The following is a 22,993-nucleotide window of genomic DNA, read 5'->3' as shown; positions in this document are numbered from 1 at the left end:
GCTTAAAGTATCTTTGGTAGCATTAGTGGTAAAGAACCCACCTACCAATGCAGGGGAGCCAGGAGATATGAGTTCAAGCACGGGGTTGGGAAGACCCCCTGGAGACGGGGATGGCTGCCCGCTCCAGCACTCTTGCCTGGAGAATCTCATGGACAGAGGGGCCTGGAGGGCTACAGTCCATGGCGTCTCGAAGAGCCCGGCATGACCGAAGTGACTTACACACACACAAATTATCTATAATGGCTTTCTCTTCCAATAAGAATTTCTCAGACAACTCTCGTGTTCTCTGCGCAACATAAATTAGGCAAATAGTTAGAGAAGTTATTTTTTCTTGCAAAAAGCCTGTCAGTTCAGTTCAGTTGTTCAGTCATATCTGACTATTTGCGACCCCATGGACTGCAGCACACCAGGCTTCCCTGTCCATCACCAATTCCCAGAGCTTACTCAAACTCATGTCCATAGAGTCGGTAATGCCATTCAACCATCTCATCCTCTGTTGTCCCCTCTCCTCCTGCCTTCAATCTTTCCTAGCATCAGGGTCTTTTCCAATGAGTCAGTTCTTTGCATCAGGTAGCCAAACTATTGAAGTTTCAGCTTCAGCATCAGCATGAACCGTATGAAAAGGCAAAAAAAGCCTGCCTGTCATTAATGCAAAATTCATTTGCTAATACAATATTTTATGCAAATATACCAAAAAATGTTTAATATCTAACTTCTTACTTGTGCCTGCATATTAACATGCTTAGAAAATATTTGTGGCTAGATAGTCATCAGAAAGTAAACATTCAGTCACCTAGCAGTTATTCACAAAATTATTTCACTATGTTTAAATGGAATTTATTGCTGACCACAGCAATTCTTATCTCTCTTAAAAGGAGCTATGCAGCTAATATCCTCAAGAATATTCAACAGCCCAAAATAAAGGTGCTGGCATAATTTTTTAAAGTACTAGTAAAATAAAATTTAGCATTTGCTAGAAAATGATCCCGGAGAAGGCAATGGCACCCCACTCCAGTACTCTTGCCTGGAAAATCCCATGTATGGAGGAGCCTAGTGGGCTGCAGTCCATGGGGTCGCTAAGAGTCGGACACAACTGAGCAACTTCACTTTCACTTTTCACTTTCATGCATTGGAGAAGGAAATGGCAACCCACTCCAGTGTTCTTGCCTGGAGAATCCCAGGGACGGGGGGAGCCTGGTGGGCTGCCATCTATGGGGTCGAACAGAGTCGGACACGACTGAAGCGACTTAGTAGCAACAGCAGCAGAAAATGACCCACATTCTCTTTTAAAAGTGTGTGTGTGCATGCTAAGTCGCTTCAATCATGTTTGACTCTTTGCAACCCTATGGACTGTGACCCACCAGGCTCTCCTGTCCATGAGATTCTCCAGGCAAGAATACTGGAGTGGGTTGCCATTTCCTTCTTCAGGAGATCTTCCCGACCCAAGGATCAAACCCGTGTCTCCTGCACTGAGGGCAGATTCTTTACCATCTGAGACACAGGAAAGCCAGCTATGTGCTAGTTGTATGCAAAGCACTATGCATAGAGTACTTCATTTATCTAAAAACGTAAGATACTTAGGTACATATCATGTGTGGATAGTTTTGTGTATACACATATATACATGGATATGACCATGTATATGGCATACCCATATAATGATACATTACATAGTACTTACAGTATATTTACTCAAATACATAACATACACAATTTCTGGGCAGATATTAAAACCCAGTCGATCATTTTTATTGTGGTCGTCACTGATGGCCTGCCCAAGAGCCATTGCCTTTCTGTCTTGCCAACAGAACACTGATTTTGTTGAGGCAGCCATGTGCCAACCCAGGGGAGGAGTTACAATGGACCTAAATCAGTCATGGATCTCATCCTCTGCTGCCCATGGTGGGTCTAGGGATAGGAGCCAGTTCTTGTTTGGGAATGAGAGATGAGAAGAAGTCTGCTTAAGGCTTCTGGGAGGATGTCCCTCCTCAGAAAATGAGGGTGTGCATGAGAAGAAAGCTCTTTTTGCTTTTACTCCCTTGCTTCCTGCATAGCAATCTTTCAGTTGAGAATGCACAGCCTAGAGCTGTATTAGCCTCCCTGTGACAACAGGATGCAACATTTCTGGTGCACTGTGACTCAAGCGTGGCTTCTTGATTACGTTGCAAACTACAGAACCAAACCCAATACCACCTACCACTGAATTTCATGTAAATCAACAACAGCCGCCATTGTTAGGGGTTCCTGTTGCTTTCTGAGAAGGCATTCATGACTGATACAGTTAGTTCTGGGGAGTAAGACTAAAGGGGCAAGAAAGGAGAACAGTGTCTTATTTTAACTGTGTATTGTACTTGCTGCTTTAATTACTTATTTTACCATGATGGACAATACTTTCAAAACAACAGCGCAACTCATCTTTTTAAAATTGCATTTCTGAATATCTGCTGTATTAATTTGGAGAAAACTGAGAGCCATAATGTTTTAAATAGTATCCTAACTCATTCGCTCACAATTTATATCTAGGCATTCTTTCACCAATATACATATACGCCATCCCTTGGAGTATTTGAGCAGTTAGCCAATTTTGAATTTTAACATCAAATTCTCCTTCTTTCCAAAGTATCTGTGAGTGCTTGTATGTCTCCCAAACAATATGAGTCTCACTAGCATGAGTTTGGAGGGGAGTCGTTTAGTGTGTCTACTGGGATTTACTTCCTACCCACAGTTTTTTCCTAAGTAACAGAGTGAGAATGAAGAATTGTTCCCAGTAGCTTGGGCTAAGTCAGGAGATATTTATACCACGTAGATCATATCTGGTCTATATATACCAGATAGACCAGGATGAGGAAGAAAAGCTGAAACATTAGGCAACATGAGCTTAAGGGCTCAGTGGAGTTTCTGCAAGAAAGGACCTTTATCTTTGTACAATCTAATTGACCTTAATATCAAATTTAACAACTGTCAGCCTATGGGTTATAATCTTTGGGTTATAACCTTTGGCATGTGCTTGTGCAGGATTCCTGGGGACAAGGCTTGCCAGGGAATCCATTATTTTCTTCCCATTTCTCCTCAGAGCTCTCACATCTTAGGCGTCTTCTCTTCCTTAAGTGAAGATGCAGGAATTGAACAGAAGTTGGTTTTGCCACCTGGAGAAAATGACAAACTACTGCACCGTGAAAGCTGACTTCCCTGTCCTCATCTGCAATCCTTAATTAGATGGATTCAGGGTGAAGAATCAGCATGAAGACAATTAGATCCAGGCCAGTCTTAACATTGCCACTACTGTGATCCTACCCAAAGAACAGTCCTCAAATTCAGGATCACATTCACTTCATTATTTATAATGCTATACTCTATGCCTGGTACATCAAGACTTGTTCAGGTTTTCTTGGTAAAAGTTCTTGAAAACCTCACTTCTTTTTCAACTCCCTGTACTCTTTTGTAACGACAGTATCCGCCTTTCCAGATCTTCATTCTCCAACTCATTTACATATAGCTGTCATAATAATCATTATTTGTCATTGTATTATTCCCTACCTAAGATTTACTGAGAGACAGAAGCGAACATTTGAACAGACAGAGAGATTCAAAAAGCAATCATTTAATAACAAATGATGGGATCCACATTTTTCCATGAGATATTCCTTTTCCCAGTTTTTTTGGTCCCACTTGTGCATATAAGGGCTTCCCTGGTAGCTCAGCTGGTAAAGAATCTGCCTGCAATGCCGGAGACACCAGTTCAATTCCTGGGTCAGGAAGAATCGCTGGAGAAGGAATAGGCTACCCACTCCAGTATTCTTCGGCTTCCCTGGTGGCTCAGATGGTAAAGAATCTGCCCTCAATGTGGGAGACCTGGGTTTGATCCCTGGGTTGGGAAGATCCCTTGGAGAAGGGAACAGCTACCCACTCCAGTAACCATGGATAGAAGAGCCTGGCAGGCTACAGTCCACGGGGTCGGAAAGAGTCGGCACAACCTAGTGACCTTCACTTTCACTTTTGTGCATATAAACTTGTAGGGATATAGATGAAATAACCATAAATCTATTGTTTATTTATATTAATTTAGTTATCCTCACTACTTAAAATCACAAATATAAAATTTTAGATTATTACCTTAAAATATTTCTTTTTCTCATCACTGAAAGAAAATAAGTAAAGGATTTCCATTGCAGCTGCTACATCATGGCTTTGTCACAGATACAGCTACTTTTTATCATCTAACAAAAGCAGACATGCATGGCTCTTTCTCTTAAAAGGAAGCCTGTAACAGAACCTAAAGGAGGTTCTGAGGGGAGATCAGGAGGAAAAACCTGAGTCTACAGCTCAGACTCCTTCGCAGGTGGTACTTGGATGAGGCATTTCCTGGCAGCAGCCTCCTGGGTCTGATACACCACTTTTGTGGTCACTTAGATGCTACATTTTGGTGGAGAGGCCAAAGGAATGTCCTGATTTTAACTAGTCCCATCCATGACTCTTTACCTCAACTTACAGAAGATTCTGTGACACCTCCTGAGTTCTCAGTCTTTACCCAGTCAAGTAGAGTATAAATGGCTTTGAGACTTTTTCCTAGTAAGATGATCTCCAGAATCCCCCCCACAAAAAACAATGTTCCTTTTACAAACTGTAATAACCATTAATCTTGGAACACTGAGAATAGAATAGCCTAGAATGTGCAAACCAGAGGCAGAGGTCTAGGACATCAGGTCCAAAGGAGCCTAGGCCCAGCTGGCTGGGGGTAAGGAGACTGGGATGTAGAGGTGCTGCTGGGTCCCCAGTGCAGCTCCCAGATGAACCTGCAGTATTTGCCACATTGCCAGGTACCCTGTGAGGCTTATGACAATGTGTCTGGAGAAGTGGGGCCAGAAGACCAAGGTGGAGGGTTAGGAACAGCAGGTTAAACTAGAGATGAAGGAGGGTAGGAGGCTGTAACTGCTGCTGTAACTATGAGTCCTGGGTTGGCAATGATGTGATCACTGTGCAGTCTGAGTCCTGGGAACCAGGTGTTGGGGTATGTTCTAAGAATGAATTGAGAGTGGGGGAAAAAAGAGAAACAGCCTTTATGGTGCTCCTTTCATGTAATTACAGTACAACGTCTGTGGGTCTACCTCTAGCTATAATAATTCAAACCTAATGAGAGTTTACTGCACAGGGCTCTATTGCCATTATATTATCAGCGATTTTCTCCTCTTTTACAAGAGAAAGTGCATTGTCATAAGGTTACAGTGTGTGCAATTTTGTAATGATGGACTGAAATAATCAGCTTCCTACGGCCTCAGCCTGCTTCTACATACACATAACACTTAACATGGAGCTTTTACACTGAAGTGGGCTGTAAATAACTCAAACATACATGTTCTCTGGCCGGGGAATACCTGCAGATCTACAATTGTGGAATCATGAGGCCACAAGGTGCTACAGAGCATAGATTTCGGAATCAGACACACTTGAATTAGCAACCAGACTCTGTCACTTACTAGCTGTGTGACCCTGTGTGAGAGCTACTTAACCTCTCAAAGTCTCAAGTTCTTCATCTGAGAACCAGGAATAGTGCTAACTTACCAATACTGTTGTTTTATTTCTAGAAAAGAAACTGAAAAATTCTACTTAGTTGTCCAACTTCACTTCCCTCTCTGCAAATAAAGGCCAAGGAATAAATAGTGTATGCCAAGTGCCAATGGCCAATCAATTACAGATATATTTTCTTTCCCCTTTGGAAAAATGCTGTTTGTCCTTCATTTAAAACTGAAGTTGGACTTAAAATAAGATAGTCTCAAGTGTTAGAACACTCTGAAACTTTTGTTTTTTAATTTTGGCTGAAAATGACTACCACTCAATACACAAAAGTTTAATGTAAAAGGATTCAAACAAAATAACAGTACAGTGACAAAGTGACATGGAAACTGGATATCAAAAAAAAAAATCATGCAAAATCAAAGTAATGGACAAAAAAGGATTTTATTTTAATCATACCTGCAAAACTAAAATAAAAAAGCCAAGTTTCAGAGTCTTCTAAAGAATATTGACAACTGTATAATCAAATGATTTTTTTGCTTGAATAGGATTTACCACTATTTTTTAAAACTGAATATAAACATTTTAATATTTAGTGTTGCATGTTACGGAGAAGGCAATGGCACCCCACTCCAGTACTCTTGCCTGGAAAATCCCATGGACAGAGGAGCCTGGTAGGCTGTAGTCCATGGGGTCGATAAGTTGGACAAGACTGAGCAACTTCACTTTCACTTTTCACTTTCATGCATTGGAGAAGAAAATGGCAACCCACTCCAGTGTTCTTGCCTGGAGAATCCCAGGGACAGGGGAGCCTGGTGGGCTGCCGTCTATGGGGTCCCACAGAGTCGGACAAGACTGAAGTGACTTAGCAGTAGCAGCAGCAGTTGCATGTTAAATTAATATTTTAAATGTTTAGTTGAAAATAGACTATTAAAAACTCAGTATTCAAAAATGAGAATATTTCGGTATTAAAGTATTCCACTACCAGAGATAAATTCTAATCCTGAAACGATGGCCCTGGGAATTTGAAGTCAAGCCAGTTGGTTACATTCCATGAAATCCCCTCTGTCTGGCCTCCAAATCTGGGTGGGGCTCTGGCTTTGATCCTGTTGGGGATGCCAGTGGCAACAGAAGCTGTCTCTCTAGGAACTTCTTGATCCAGGCCCTGCTCTGGTTTAAAAGTGAACTCCAACAGGGTTAGGTGAAGGTATCAGAGGAAAAATGAAAAATGTTACTCTCTGATGACGCTTCTGAAATGTTTATATTGTTTTAGTCAAGTTATAGCACAATAAAGCATTTTGCTTTAAAATCATGTATTGATCAATATTTATTGCATATACAAGGATATTGGATATTTTCTGCCTAATGCATCACATTATGTTGATCTTAGGTACACAGCTCCATTGGTATTTGTCCTAAAAATCTTCAGTTAATGATCAAATGTGCCACTAAAAGTTTTTATTTCAGTTTTAGAATTTCGTTTCATTCAGTTCAGTTCAGTTCAGTTGCTCAGTCATGTCTGACTCCTTACGACTCCGTGGACTGCAGCACGCCAGGCTTTCCTGTCCATCACCAACTCCCACAGCTTGCTCAAACTCATGTCCATCGAGTTGGTGATACCATCCAACCACCTCATTCGTTTCATTGACGGAGAGTAATTCATGAGCTTAAATCTTATTTGGTGGGGAATAATTTACATATATTTATATACTATTTTTTCCATTTTAATTGCTTTTTCCCCCCGAAAGCTTGCCGCAATATTTGAACTTGTCCTTGGTAATTGTTTAAGACACTGAGAGGGTTCCAGGACACTGAAATCCTAGGTCCAGATCATAGAGATTAGGGACACATTGTGAGATTTCTTCCCAGTTCTCTTCTTGAAGAACCCCTCTATCCCTTGGCCGACTAGAGCTCTGAGCCTATCTTTCCTATGTTTATACCAAATAAACCCAACCTTTCTTAATTAGGTGATCCATGAACCAGAACAGTCTGATTATTTTTCTCTTGAGAATCTGAACTGAGAGACACAGGCTGGGAGGTCATGTGCTTTGTGGTGATGAGGGCTTCAAGGTCCTGTGGAATGAGAGGCTGTGACAGCTATTAACAGCCGTGTGTGTGTGGCACTCACACAGAGAGCCAGTCTGCAGGGAGAGGCTGGACAAGGCAGGGGAAACAGAAAAATGCGGGCAAGAGAACGTGCAGCCCCAGAACAGCTGCAGAGCCCCAAAGCCTTTTCAGTTTCCAGATCTAATTCCCGACGGGGCTCGACTGTCCTTCCTGTCTTGAATTCTGAGGAGCTTCTGTATAATAAATCTTTTTAACTTGAAGTAGCCAGAGTGAGGTTGTGTTCCTTGCAACCAAATGAGCCCTAAGACCTCGAGTGGAGCCTTTCTGTTTTAGAAATTCCACATGTCTGACTCCATTGACAGCAAGAGAGTATTTGATAATGACAACCTCTCTGAAATACTTCCTCCCAAGACTTGTGGATTCACTCTTCTGAGACTAGCGACATTTAAAACTCAATGTTAATTACAGTATTGGATTAGATATATATGGCCTTGGAGGAAATCATACCGTCATAATTTGTAATTTAATTTCTTTATAGAGAGTGCGTTGTAAAATTTATGACTCACTTTACATTTGCCCTACTCTTTTCAATATGAACATGCTTCATTTTCCTTGAAGAAGAACAGCAGCTATTGACTAGCTTTGTCTCCTCCTGGCATCTGTTAACATTTACCATCTTCCCTGAGCAGTAGGCCTGTTCTTGTCATGGTGATTTTCTCCTTCTAAAGTTTGCTAAACAAGAGCTGGGAGTCTTAGCATTCTTGTCCAGCTTCAACTTATTTGGGATCCAGCAAAGGACTATTTCTGCTGTGAAGTCAGTTCATTTATCTTTTACCTAAGGGATGTGTGTACTCAGTCGCTCAGTTATGTCCAATTCTTTGTGACCCCATGGACTGTACTCTATCAGGCTCCTCTATCCATAGGGTTTCCAGGCAAGAATACTGAAATGGGCTGCCATTTCCTACCTCAGGGGATCTTCCCAAACCAGGGATCGAACCCATGTCTCTTGCATTTCCTGCATTAATAGGCAGGTTCTTTACCATTGTGCCACCTGGGAAGCACCTATCTAAGGGATAGGTAAAAGTAAAACGAACTTGGGGAGATACACAAATAGGAGAATGAAATATATGTGATAAAAATAATTGTGGTAAAGACATGAGTTAAAAATTCACCTTGTGGAAAAAACACACATGACCGCATAGGTTCTGCAGAATGCCCCAAAGCCTAATGGATTAGCTTGAAGTTTCCTGTGAGATCATTTGCCTTTACTTGATGTCTCTACAAATAAGGTCATTCACAGCCAAGGTGTGTGCTGTTTTAACAGCCACAATTACGATGCTTCCAACCTTGTCCTGGTGGACACAGTTCACTCTCTTTCCCTCTACTTCTGTTAATGAATAACAGTAAGGCTTTCCAGGTGACCCAGTGGTAAAGAATTCACCTGTCAAGCAGGAGACGCAAGAGACTCAATTTTGATCCCTGGGTCAGGAAGATCCCCTAGAAGGGGAAATGCCAACTCACTCCAGTATTCTTGCTTGGGAAATCCCAAACAGAGGAGTTTGGTGGGCTACAGTCTGTGGGGTCACAAAGAGTCAGACATGACTGAGTACGCGTGCACAAAGCAGGGAACACGATGGGCAGAATCAGGCTCTGAAGCCAAACTGCCTGGTTGGTTTTGTTTTTGTTTTAATTCTTTCCTTATTCATTTATTTATTTTGGTTGTGCTGGGTCTTCACTGCTTTGCATGGACTTCCTCTAGTTGCAGTGGGTGGGTCTGCTCTTCGCTGTGGTGCACGGGCGTCTCATTGCAGCGGCTTCTCGTCGCAGGGCACAGGCTCTAGGCACATGGGTTTCAGGAGTTGCAGCGCTCAGGCTCAGTAGCTGTGGCGGATGGGCTTAGGTGCTCCACGGCACGTGGGATCTTCTTGGACCAGGAATCGAACTGGTGGCACCTGCTTTGGCCGGCAGATTCTTAACCTCTGTACCACCAGGGAAGTCCCAAACTGCCTAGTTTTGGATTCCAGCTTCACCACCGAACAGCTGTGGACCTTGCAAGTTACTTAACCTCTTTGTGCCTCAGTGTTTTAATATGTAAAATGGGAGAATACTACTACCTACCTCACAAGAAGGATGTGAGAAGTAAATGAGTGCTGGTATAATGTATGTGCTCAAGAAAGCCAGTCATCATTGGGAGGGTTGTTAGTATTATTTGAGCAAGTCGAAGATAGGCGGTATGAGAGAGAATGGAAAGTTGGGTTGTAATCTCCCATCAGAAGTTTACACTTTCCACTGGATAACATAGGTGAGGGGAGCAAGAGTCATGAAATCAGGCTTTACTTCTTACTAGCCCTCTGACCTGAGCCACATGACAACTTTTCCAAGCCCTGGTTTGCTTACCTAAAATTGGGCATCATAATGGGATCTACCTCATCATATGGAGAAGGAAATGTTAACCCACTCCAGTATCTTGCCTGGAAAATCCCGTGGTCAGAGGAGCCTGACGGGCTATAGTCCTTGCGGTCACAAAGAGTCGACTATGACTTAGCAACTGAGCATGCACTCACCCACCCCATCACAAGTGCTCAAACCTAGTTATATACACAGTGCAGAGCAAAATTTAAGTTCCAAGTGAATATCCACGGTCATAAGAAAATGCTGTAAGGATTCTGAAACAGGAATGCTGCTTCGGTGTCCCCGAAGTATAACTGGCAATGAACGGACAGAAACACAGAGTAAAGCAAAGCCAAGTTCAATGCCCATATTCTGTACAGACCCCTACACAAAACTCTGCTCTTCGCCCCACCCTAGGAAAGGAAGTAAGAATAGCCAGTAAACTTTTTGTATCTTTAACTGCTTTAAGATTTTTATCTCTGATCTTACCAGTATCATCTAGATATGGTTTTCTTTATAACATCCTACTTGGGGTTCATGATGCTTTTTAACTCTGGCTCGATATTTTTCAGAAATTTTGGAAAATTCTCAGTCATTATCTCTGCATACCTTTATTCTGTCCTGTTCTCTCTGTCCTGCTGTCTCTTTTTCTCATTCTGGGTTTATAGTTCCATATATTTTAGACTTTTCCACCTGTCCCTGATGTCACTCATACTCTTGTGTATTTTCCATCCTTTTGTCTCTCCATGATTCAACCTAGATGCTTTCTTCTCACTTACTCAATTCTTGTTCAACTGTATCTAATCGTTATTTAAACCTATACACTGTATTCTTAATAACAATTATTGTGTTTTGAATTCTAGAACTGTCTTTTTTAACTTTTATCTTCATTTCCTATTCTTTCTCAGTTTTATCATTCTGGCCTTCTAATTTCTTAAACGTGTTAATCCTAATTTTCAAAAATTCTTACTGAATAACTCTAAAGTCCATACTCCTTATAAGCCCATTTCTGTCATTTTCTCTTTTCCTTTGAATCTCATCTTTTTATGTGCTTGATACTTTTTAACTGATTGCTAGATTTTGCAATAAAACATTCAGAGATAATTTGTGGTCATAGGTGATGTTATTTCCCTCCAGCAAGGGTTTGGTTTGCCTCTGGCAAGCAGCTGTGCTACAGTACTAGCAGACACAGATCACCTAGGCAATCAGGCTCTGGTCTTCGTGAGGCTAGTCTCTACCCATCCAGCATACTCTTATTCTTGGAATATACCCTTTTGAGATTCCAAAACAGTCCCTAGAGGGGAGGGGGTTGCTGGTTTACCAGGTCCCATCGTCCTTGGCAAGCTCTGACCTCTAATATTTCTTCCCATGACCCACACATCTGTGGAAAGCTCTACTCAGGGTCCAGTCTCTCAGGTCCCACTTTTAGAATTGGCATTTGCACGAAGAAGTAAAGGGGCTTCCAGGGTGGCACAGTGGTAAAGACTCCGCCTGCCAATGCAGGAGACACTAGAGACATGGGTTCAATCCCTGGATTGGGAAGATCCCCTGGAGTTGGAAATGGCAACCTACTCCAGTATTCTTGTCTGGGGAATCCCAGGGACAGAGGAGCCTGTCAGGCTACAGTTCATGGGGTCACAAAGTTGGACATGACTGAGCACACGCACACACATGCACACACACACACACTGAAAAGAAAAGCAATGAATTTCACACTCATTTGTTCGGGCTTCCCTCTGTCCCCATATCCAGACCCTACTCACCCAGTTCCTTACCACCTAGGTGGCATTTCTAATTCTCAAAGAGAGGGTTGGTTCCAAACATCCTTGTCCACCATTGTTAGAACTGGAGCTCTTGTCTTTGATTTTGTTGCATTTCTCATGTTCTTACTCTTCATATTTCAAGCAGCATGAATATTTCTGAAAAATTAATAATAAACGTGATAATGTTCCAACCAGCTTGTCAAACTTTTAGTGGAGAAAATAAATGTTAAAGACACAGGTAGGTCAGTGGGAAAGGATAGAAACATCCCTAAGGAGACCCACAACTTTCCCACAGACGGTAAGGCCAACATATTCCTTCATGTTATAAATCCCATTATCAGTAAGTTGAGGAATCTTTAGTTGTATGACCCCTTTTGTTTCCAGGATGTTACTAAAGTCCTTGGGAGCCTTTACTCCTTATCTGTAAATTTTTCTTTTTTTTTACATTAAAAAAATTTTATTTGAAGTATAGATGGTTTACAACGTTGTATTAATTTTTGCTGTATAGCAAAGTGATTCAGTTTTATATATATACATTCTTTTTTAAATATGCTTTTCTGTTATGGTTTATCATAGGATATTGAATACAGTTCTCTGTCCTATACAGTAGGAACTTATTGTTATCCATTCTATATCTAATAGCTTATGTCTGACCTATTAGATTTTTTTTTTTTTTTTTTGACCTATTAGATTTTCATCTCCTTTCTCCTAGCTCATCCTGGGGTTACTTTTGATGAGTAAAAAAGATGGACTCACTACCATACAAAAGGCAACAGCATGGTGACCATAATCTGTTTTACAGGTTTTGTAGGGTTTTGTTTTGTTTGTTGTTAGAAAACAAAACCAAATTAAATGACTCTGAGGGATGAGGTCCACCTGAAAGGTTGGACAGGACATAGCTATAACACAGTACGACACACACAAGAGTTAGGCAGTAGATACCTGTTCAAAATAAATCTCTCTCCGAGACTATAAAGAAACTTGAGCTGCTTGCACCAAGGGTTGACACGAGCCGAGAAAACATCTCCCGCCTGATGGGGGGAATTTGGTGCTGCTCCAGTCAGTGTTTTCGTTGCCTTCTTTTGAGTTGGTATGTTCCACTTTCATCTTTAATTCATTAAAGATAATAAACTCTTTATGTCTCTAGTCCAGGTGAATCCCTCCTTCTCTGGAAGCTTTAGTTGGCTAGACTGTTGGCAGAATTCATACCTGTTGTTGAAAGACAGGAGCCTCTGCTTCCAGCCTCTATGAGAGTACGGGACAGGAAATCCCTGTGGCAAAAAAAAAAAGCCGTGTTCATAGGAATGCAGAAATGGTCCAGCATTCCTTTCTGTCTCAGATGCTGTGTCAAGAGACAGAGGTGCAGGCCCTCCAAAGCTTTATATTCAGATAAAGTATGAGCATGGATGGTGGTCCAGATCATTAATGATGGAATTATATCAATACTTCCTATGTTAGGCTTACTTTTCCTAACAGCAACTGTTCATTGAAAATTTTCTCCGTACTAGGGATGGTAATGATGGCATTATATTTTCACAGTAACTCTGCAAGACACATGTTGGTTGTTTTATATTCTTTAATGAGATAGTCAGGAAGAAATAAGGTTTATTATACTCACAGGTCCTAGAGGCAGGAGGCGCACCAAGCAAGGCCAATGGGAAAAGACAGGGTGGTTGGAAGGCAGAAGACAGGAATTGGGGTGGGGGAAGCACTTAGGCTACTTTATTGAGGTGATCATGCAAAAGGCAAGGCAGAGCAGGGTAACAGTTTAGGACTGGCAAGTTGGAATGTTGGCTCTGACCTGTAGAGTGATCCCTAGTTCCTGGCACCTGGCCCTGGGATAATTAAAGCTGAGGAATATTGCCTCTGGGGTGGATTGAATATGCACCAGATAGAAGAGATAGGGCTCTGGAAAGGTTAGTTTGCATATCAAAGTCATGCTCCAGGCTGGGCCATTTGCCTTCTGTAAGAATCAGCTAGACCAGGGAGGGGCAGTCTCTCTGCAGCCAGAATGGTTTCTTATGATGTCAAAACATCACAATATATAGGAAATTATGTATACACAATACATTAGTATTCCTTTATAATAGAAGAGGAAACTGAAGTTCAGAGAGGTCCGGTTAGAGCTTAACTGGTGTTTATCAGAGTAAGATTAAACTTGAAGCCTGAACAACCGTTAAGTGCTATCCTGCATTAATTTTTCCTTAAGTAAAGTTCTTCCAAGTCACAGTATTTCCAGATATGTATTGAAACAAACAAGACAATACTGCTAGAGTGATTTGATTTCTTTGATGGATTATCTTGTAAATTAATACATTGTAGTTAATATGCACATTTACCAGAGTTGAAGACATTGTAATTAAAAACATTCATCAAGCAATACTTTCAGCTGTTCAATTTTCACAAATTTATATTTCCTCTTATTTGCACTGGGGAGTAGGGCTTTGCCCATTCAGTAGACCATATAGCTTGTCGGTATATTGTATGATGTTTTGTTTTCTCCAGCTGGGACATGCGTGAGTCACTTCAGTCATGTCCAACTCCATGTGACCCCATGGACTGTAGCCCACCAGGCTCCTCTGTCCATGGGATTCTCCAGGCAAGAATACTGGAGTGGGATGCCCTGCCCTCCTCCAGGGGATCTTCCCAACCCAGGGATCGAACCCACATCTCTTACATGTCCTGCATTAGCAGGTGGGTTCTTTATCATCTGGGACAGACAAGAAAACATGGTCTTCACTCATTTAGGTTTCACATAAGAAACTTCCCAACAAAGAGCTGTGAGGTCTTGGAGTTGTATTCACACCTTCATTTAGAAAAAGTTAATCTAGTCTATGGAAGACAGATTTTATTGTTTGAATGGGGGGGGGGGTTGAAAAAGTGAACTGTTACAAAGAATGTGAACTATCTATATTACAGGTAAGCTAGAACAATTCAAAATTTAAAGAATTTCTGGAGAACATAACTCAGTGTTAGAAGCAGGGAAAAATTTTTTTTGATGGAAAATCCTAAAACAACAATTAAGCTACAGCTTTTAGATCAAACCTAAATCTTAATAGTTGGGAGACTATATTTTTATCTTTTTACTTATTGAACTTATTTTGGCCTTGTTTCTTTCCAAAATGAACTTGGAGAAAAACCTCAAGAAATGATAATATAAAATAAGGGTAATAAAAGAAAACTGTTTCTTCCTACTCACAACACTTCTGACACCAATGTGTGGGCTTTCCATGCCAAGCAGTTCTCCAATTCTCTGGGACACCAGCTGGGTGCCCTGCAATTTAATTCATTATGACACTAACTACCCAAAGTTAGCAAAAACTCCACAAGTTAAGGGCTCAGCCCATAAGACTGTCCCCACTTTAGACACTTGTCATTTGTCCCAGCTTGTCACTGGAACTTCTGACTAACCGGCTATAAACCAGAGGTTCCCATGACTCTCTCATTGAGTTTAATACTTTGCTAGAATGGCTCACAGAACTTAAAGAAATACTTTACTTACTGTCACCAGTTTATTATAAGGGATATAGCTCAGGAACAGCCAAGTGGAGATACAAAGGGCAACATGTGTGTGAAAAGGGAGGTAGCTTCATGCCCTCTCCAGATCACTACCCTCCTGTTATATGGATGCCTTCAACAATCTGGAATCATTCTGAACCCAGTCCTTTAAGCCTTTATGGAGACTTCCTTATGTAGCCATGGCTGATTACATCTTTAGCCATTAACTCAGTCTCCAGCCATTCTCCCCTCCTCAGAGATCTCAGGATGGGGCTGAAAGTTCCAACCATCTACTCACATGGTTGGTTCCTCTAGCAACCAGCCCCCATCCTAAGGTATCTAGAGTTCCATTGAGAAGCACCTCATTAACTTAAACACAAGTATGATCAAAATGGGGTTTCCCTGGTGGCTTAGCGAAGAAGAAAACGCCTGCCAGTGCAGGAGACACAGGTTCAATCCCTGGGTCGGGAAGATCCCTTGGAAAAGGAAATGGCAACCTACTCCAGTATTCTTGCCTGGAAAATCCCACGGAGAGAGGGGTCTGGCAGACTACAGTCCATGAGTTTGCAAGAATTGGACACAACTTAGGGTCTAAACAACAACGTGGTCAAAAGGGACTTATCGTGAATAACAAGACACTCCACTCACCCTTAATCATTCAGGTGATTACAAAGGTTTTAGAAGCTCTGTGCCGGGAACCTGAACAAAGACCAAATACACATTTATTACATTGAACTCAGGTCTCCCACATTGCAGGCGGATTCTTTACCATCTGAGCCACCAGGGAAGCCCATTATATCGCAGCATGTTAGGAAATAAAACAGAAAGAGAAAATTGGGACCAGTGAATGAAAGAAATAGGCACACACGCTTATCCACTCCAAGTGTTTAAATAACTCGAGGCAGAATTTGACTCTGAGCTTCGCAGTAGACAGTTTAAAATTGTATTTATCTAATTTACATAAAATATATATAAAATTTTATAACAATTACATATCATATCATATATCACATAATATATTATAGAATAATAAATATATATATATAATGTATTTATCTTCCATGTTTACATGAAAATTTTAATCACCCATAATTTAAAGTAAATACATTAAACACAACTGCCACATAAAATTTAATTTTAATTTAAAAATTTAAATTATTTGAGGAAAATTGATGGTAAAATTATAAACCCTCTCTTTTAAAAAATTTTAATAGATTTATCTTTTTAGAGCAGTTTTAGATTCACAGCAAAACTGAAAGGAAGGTTCAGAGATTTTCCGTATATTCCCTCTCCCTCCTCATTATCTGTGTCCCCCACCAAAGTGGTACATTGTTACAGTTACGGCACCTACACTGACACGTTATAATCGCCCAAAGTCCATAGTTTACACTAAGGTTCACTCTCGGTATTGTACATTCTGTGGGTTTCAGCAAATGTATAATGGCATATATCCCACAATCATCATATGATATAGAATAGTTCCACTGCCCTAAAAATTCTCTGTGCTCTGTTCATCATCCCCTTCTCCTTGTCAACACTTGGCAACCACTGATCTTTTTATTGTCTCCATAGTTTTCTGGAACCCACTCTTAAAAGGGAAACTTGATACAGTAAGTATTTGTCAGAAAATAGAAGACAAAATTTTCTCCAAAGAAACATGTTTACTGGCCTGAAATTCTGTAAGAAATTAATTACTTTAAGGGATGGAGACAGATATATCAGATAACATCCATGACAATCTTCCGGAAAGTTCAGGTGCAGATCTTATTTAGCTATATCCTATAGTAAACTCATTAAAGCTGTAAACCCAATTTAGTAAGGGTCTTCCAGGTTCCAAGTTAAATTCCAAGAGACTAACTTGATTGAGTTAATGTTTGGGAAAACCACAGGGGTTGTTAGATAGCACACCCCTTACCTAGACTGGCTTCTATAATTATCATTTAAGAAGGATTTCTATAAGCACCAAAGTTTTGCCTAAAGAATGGTCTTCCATGTTGTTTGAGAACAGAGCCATGCTTTAGAGACCAGAAGAGTAGGTTGATAATTTAGTAGGAAAGGTGAAAAGCTTAACTAGTACTTCCCCCATGTGGCAGTGAGATGCAAGAGTATTTTAGGCAACTGAATTTGCTCAATTACTTTGATAAAAGCTAAACTGAGATTAGAGATTCACAACATAGCATTATCTGAGCTGGTTTAGGCATAGAAAATGTTAAGGCAAGTGTTTGAAGATGCCTGTCTTGGTCATAAAAGAAAATCTTAGAGAAGCATTTAATTCCCAGTAGTAAAACCTTCCCTTGAGTTGAGTCAGTATTTGTTGAGTACTTACTACATGTACCAGCTGCTTGATTAGGTATTATATACAGTTTACTTAATTTAATTGGGTGAGTTATATGTTAAGAATTCCCAAGTAGATATATTGGCCCGCTGTATGATGAAAATCAATGACTAAGTGAATTTTGGAGAATGATTTCCAAGTACAATGATTTTTCAGTGATGTCATAGTTAAATGTTAGGCTTTCTTTCTGGCAGTAGTTAAACACAAAGTTCACTGATTTCTTGAGGCAAAGACAGTGCTAAGTGTTCAATGAGAAGTTTTCATTTTCCTCCTTGGCACACTGGAAAAATATACTTTCCAAATTCTCTCGAGTTAAGTTGGAGCCATGTAACTAGGTAGTAGCCAGTGGAGTGCCACAACCCCCCAGGAATGATTGCCTGGGCTCTCTCTCTCCCTTGGCCTTGTGGCTACAGGAAGAGAACTCTAGAAAGACAGAACCGCAGGACAGAAGGAGCCCAGATCCCCGAAGAGCCACTTGCAAAGGACCACTTAGGAAAACTGTCCAACCTGCCTTAAATCTGTGCACAAATGAAAGGAATTTAATTGTGTTAAGCCAAAGAGATTGTGAGTAATGTGTTAAAGGAGCTGGCTAGTGCTACCCCTCCTGGTTTTGTGATACTGAAAATGTATTGACAACACAGAAGAATCTTTCTATTTTATACATAAAAACATGAATAAAATTTTTAAAAATTTGCATCAGATCATGCCCAGGTGGTGCAGTGGTAAAGAATCCACCTGCCAGTGCAGAAAACATAGGAGATGTGGGTCCAGTCCCTGGGTCATGAAGATCCCCTGGAGTAGGAAATGGCAACTCACTCCAGTATTAAGATACAAATTTAAGAGCTGAAAGTTAGGAAACTGAACATAACTATTTCATAACTCTTGAAGCTTCTAATTTGTTGGTGAGCCACTCATGCCTATTTCAGTTCTTCTGGTGATGTTTAAAATAGAACCGAAGACCCATCAAACAGTCTTCCATTGTCACTGCAGAATTATTTGAAGATGGATGAGAATTACTGGCACTAAAGACAGTGGTCCCTCCATATCGACAGGGACTGGTTCCAGGACCCCCATGGATACTGAAATCCACAGATGCTCAAGACCCTTAAAAAGATTGTAGTACAGTATATGGCCCACATCTGCAGATTCAACCAATGGTGATCCATCTTTGGTTCCATCTCTCATGACAACTCTACTGGCCTAATGTCCAAGGCCTCTGCAAGGGACATGCCCAGTTATAAGAGGCACTGAACTCAGGTCGGTCCAATGCTATGGTTTGCCATCAGGCACAGGTGGTTCTCCTTGTCTAAATGCAGTTTACCAATCAGGGGTCCATTTTTACCAGCAACATAGCAACATAGTTCACAAATCACCTTATCAGGTTGCCAGGGGAACAGTGCTAAAAAGTTAGCATAAGGTCAAATTCTCATGCAGAAGGGGAAAGGATTTTGTTAGCCTTTTACCCACATAAATGTTTCTGTCAACTTGATTGCAATGGATTCTTTCAGTATATTCCTGGCTTGCAGTTGCTAATCATTTATTTAGGGCTTTTGCATTGATAGTCATATCTGTATATGTGTGTGCTGCTGCTAAGTCGCCTCAGTTGTGTCCGACCCTGTGCAACCCCATAGATGGGAGCCCACGAGGCTCCCCCGTCCCTGGGATTCTCCAGGCAAGAACACTGGAGTGGGTTGCCATTTCCTTCTCCAATGCATGAAAGTGAAAAGTGAAGTCGCTGAGCCGTGTCCGACTCTTAGCGACCCCATGGACTGCAGCCCACCAGGCTCCTCCATCCATGGGATTTTCCAGGCAAGAGTACTGGAGTGGGGTGCCATTGCCTTCTCCGTATATGTGTGTATGTTTGTGCATATACGAAAACACTTTTTCTGGGTGTAGATATCAATGACTTCTCAGGAATAATTTTTAAGTGTTTCTTTTTTGATACTTTTAGAAGAATTTACATAGTATTGGAATTATCTATTCTTCAAAGAGGTGGTATGCTGTGGTTATGGTATTAACTACAGCTGCTGTTTATAGGCTGGAAAGCTTGTAACACGTTATTTTGTAAAATCATTACTTATGCTCACGTGGAAGGTACATTATATATCCAGATAAAGGGGATATCATTATAAAAAATGAAAATCTTTGTATATGTGCTGCTCTTTGTTGCTTTTATAAGGTATCTTAAGAAAGAGGTAGGCTCAGGCAAGGACTAGCTGTTTTTGCAAGCAGAAATGGCAGGAAATGAGAATGTCCAGAAATTTCAGGCCTCCCATGGTTGAAAAAGACAACTGCTTTTATGTCCTGAACATTAATATAAATATAGGGAGCCACGCCTTGTGGTAAGGATCAGGGTAAGGGTGTCACCTTCCCAAAAACCCTATTATTTAAGCTAGCCTCAAGGTGGCCTCCATTAAGATGAAAGAGTTAAGTATGGACACAAGGAAGCAAAGAAATAAAGCAGGCTTAAGAACTAGAACTAGAAAAGACTTTGGTTATGGTTATCTGCACAAGGAACTGACTGGAAACAATTAGAAGCCTATTAGGGTTTTAAGGAAATCTTAAAGCCACAGAAACCTTCATTCTGGCCTGAAAATGTGCTGTCTCTGTTAGCTCCTTTAAAGAAACAGTCAGGCCTTCAAATCTGTACCAGTAGGAAGGCATCTGCTCCAACAGTCACTTCTGACATGGTTCTGGAGGATCAGGTCGTAGAAGCAGGGGTGACCTGACTGTCTGACCAAGGCCCTCCCTCCATGGCCAGAGCAGTGCGTCGCCGTAATTCTTGCTCAGCTGGGAGTCAAGACAGCTGTGAATGAGCAGCTGTGTGCTCCTCATCCTTCTCTGTTCCTAAAAAGAGAACTGCTCCATAGGAGTTTTTGAAGCAGTAATCCTGTCCCTAAGCACCCTGCATATGGGACAGGAGGAGCAATAAACTGCTGAATGTCTTGCATGACGCTGACAATGAGAAGTTGATAGAGAAAACACACTTTCTCTTTCCTTTGACCTACACCCACTTTATCCCAACACTGCTCAAATGTCATCTCCCAGAGGTGCTGGTAGTTCAGCTGGTAAAGAATCCGCCTGCAATGCCGGAGACCCCGGTTCGATTCCTGGCTCAGGAAGATCCGCTGGAGAAGGGATTGGCTACCCACTCCAGTATTCTTGGGCTTCCCTGGTGGCTCAGCTGGTAAAGAATCTGCCTGCATTGCGGGAGACAAGAGTTCGATCCCTAAGTTGGGAAGATGCCCTGGAGAAGTGAACGGCGCACCCCACCAGTATTCTGGCCTGGAGAATTCCATGGACTGTATAGTCCATGGGGTCGCAAAGAGTCAGACATGACTGAGTGACTTTCACTTCACTTGAGAGGTGACCTAAAATCACAGTCCATCTCTTTCTACTACCTACCCTTCCTTGAGTCTCTACACCTTTACCCTCTCTTCATAGCACCTATTATCTTGCTCCCTGACTGCAATGTAAACTCTTTCTGGGCACAACTTTGTCTTGTTCCTGAAGTCCTAGCACATAGAAATGGTTAATACATGGTAGGGTCTCAGTAAATATTTACTGGGGGAGAAAAAGACTCAATAATTAAGAGCTTCTGATTTCCGGGTGCAGGAAGCTGTGTTCACTTGGTTCTATTTTGCTGTTGATCTGTGTCACATTGTGACCAGTAAATATTATGATTTCTGTGCAAGGATTACTCCTTGCAAGGTGGCATTATCTGGTGTGAAACCTAACCAAAATGTCATCCTACTGGAAAAATTCAGATATTGCAAAAAGCATGCTGTTCAGTATGTTTCTTGTTTGTTTTTAAGACTGAGATAGCAATATGTCACTCCCATGGGAACTCCACTTCTTTTTGGGAATGGGCACTGGTGGTCCTAACTGCAGCAGGCTACACGAATAGACCTTGGAATTCTTTTAGAATCCCCTCTGCTCCATGATTCAACAAAGAATGATATAATTAACTACAACTGACTTGAGGGAGAGGCTAAAGATTACCAAGCAGAATTCAGTCCAGCCCGTGCCAGGTACTATGCTGGGCACAAGGGATATAATAACATTGCTCTTGCCCTCCTACTGGTTAGTGTCTTGGGGGAACCTCAATTTGGTAGAGAAGCAGTTCCACCAGTGCTTCAAGAGTTACTCTAGGGGACGCAAAGGGCAATAGAAACACAAGCTACAGGAGTCTCAGCCAAGTGAAAAATTAAAAGGGCTTCCTTCCTGGGTAAGTGTCAGCTAAGCTTGGACCCAAAGGGTAAGTGGAAAGTGTGTCTGTATGAAGAAGGGAGATGCTGATTCACTTTGCTGTACACCTGAAACTAACAGAACAATGTCAATCAACTATATTCCAATTTAAAAAATAACAAAAAAAGAAGGAAGATGAATGGAGTGTTTTCTAGGTCAAAGAAAAGATACACACACAAAAAAGAGGCAGGCAGAAGGGGTATTACAATCTTACTCCAGATATCCATTCTGTTTTCACCTACTATTCATCCTCCTTTCCTTCTAACTCCAGTTTCTAGGCTGTCAGTTAGCCCCTTTCTCTCTAATCATCCATTGCTCAACCCAGGAACCTATAAACAAAGAAAATGACTAAGGAGCAGCCACTGAAACCTGGAACCAAGCCTACATTACACTTAAAATTTTTTATTTTCTGCAGAAAAAATATTTTGACTACTACATTTTTGGAGTTCATTAGAAAGATCTGAAATGGATGACACCAAGCTGTTTGCCTAAAATAATGTCCCAAGCCCAAAATGGCATGGATGTTTCCTGAGATTAAAATAGAAACTTGTTTTGCTAACAGAAAACAACTTGGAAATCAAAGAGTCATTTAAGTTGAAACCATTATTTTTCCTTTTCTTGCAGAAAATTCCTGTGTTTATACACACTAAGAGATCAGGATAGTGAGGTCACTCTACCACAGAATTTTCCATTAAAAAATTTTAAGTTGGAGAAATCTCAAAAAGAAAATAAAGATCGGGGTAAAGTTTGTAACGTAGCAAACTCAGTCAATAAACATTTATGAGCACCTACTTCAAGAAACACACCAAACAAAGAAACTTGCCCTTGTAGAGTTTGCATTCTAGCAGGAAGAAGACGGGCAAAATAAGAAATAAGCAAACTATATAAGAAACAGATGGCACAGTGGTAAAGAATCTGCCTGCGGACGCAGGAGACCCAAGAGAGGCAGGGTTGAGCCCTGGGTCGGGAAGAGCCCCTGGAGGAGGAAATGGCAACCCACTCCAGTCTTCTTGCCTGGGAAATTCCATGGACAGAGGAGCTTGGGAAGCTACAGTCCATGGCATCGCACAGTCGGACAGGATTGAGCGCACAGTCAAAAAAAAAAAAAAAAAAAGGAAACTAGAAGATGAGTGGTTTGCAGAAAAGACAGAGAACAGGCAGGGGACATCAGGAGGGGACA

General features: G+C 41.2%; 1 non-coding gene across 1 annotated transcript; it reads left to right on the top strand.

The window, feature by feature from the left end:
• The first annotated feature begins 4,952 nt into the window (after positions 1–4,952).
• Positions 4,953–5,035, top strand: LOC120862294. The gene has a single exon (XR_005720724.1).
• Positions 5,036–22,993: the final 17,958 nt, after the last annotated feature.

The sequence above is a fragment of the Oryx dammah genome, unplaced genomic scaffold, assembly GCF_014754425.2.
Source record: "Oryx dammah isolate SB20612 unplaced genomic scaffold, SCBI_Odam_1.1 HiC_scaffold_3, whole genome shotgun sequence".
NCBI lineage: Eukaryota > Metazoa > Chordata > Mammalia > Artiodactyla > Bovidae > Oryx > Oryx dammah.
Note: the sequence above shows the minus strand (reverse complement) of the source record. Positions and strands in the feature narration are given on the sequence as shown.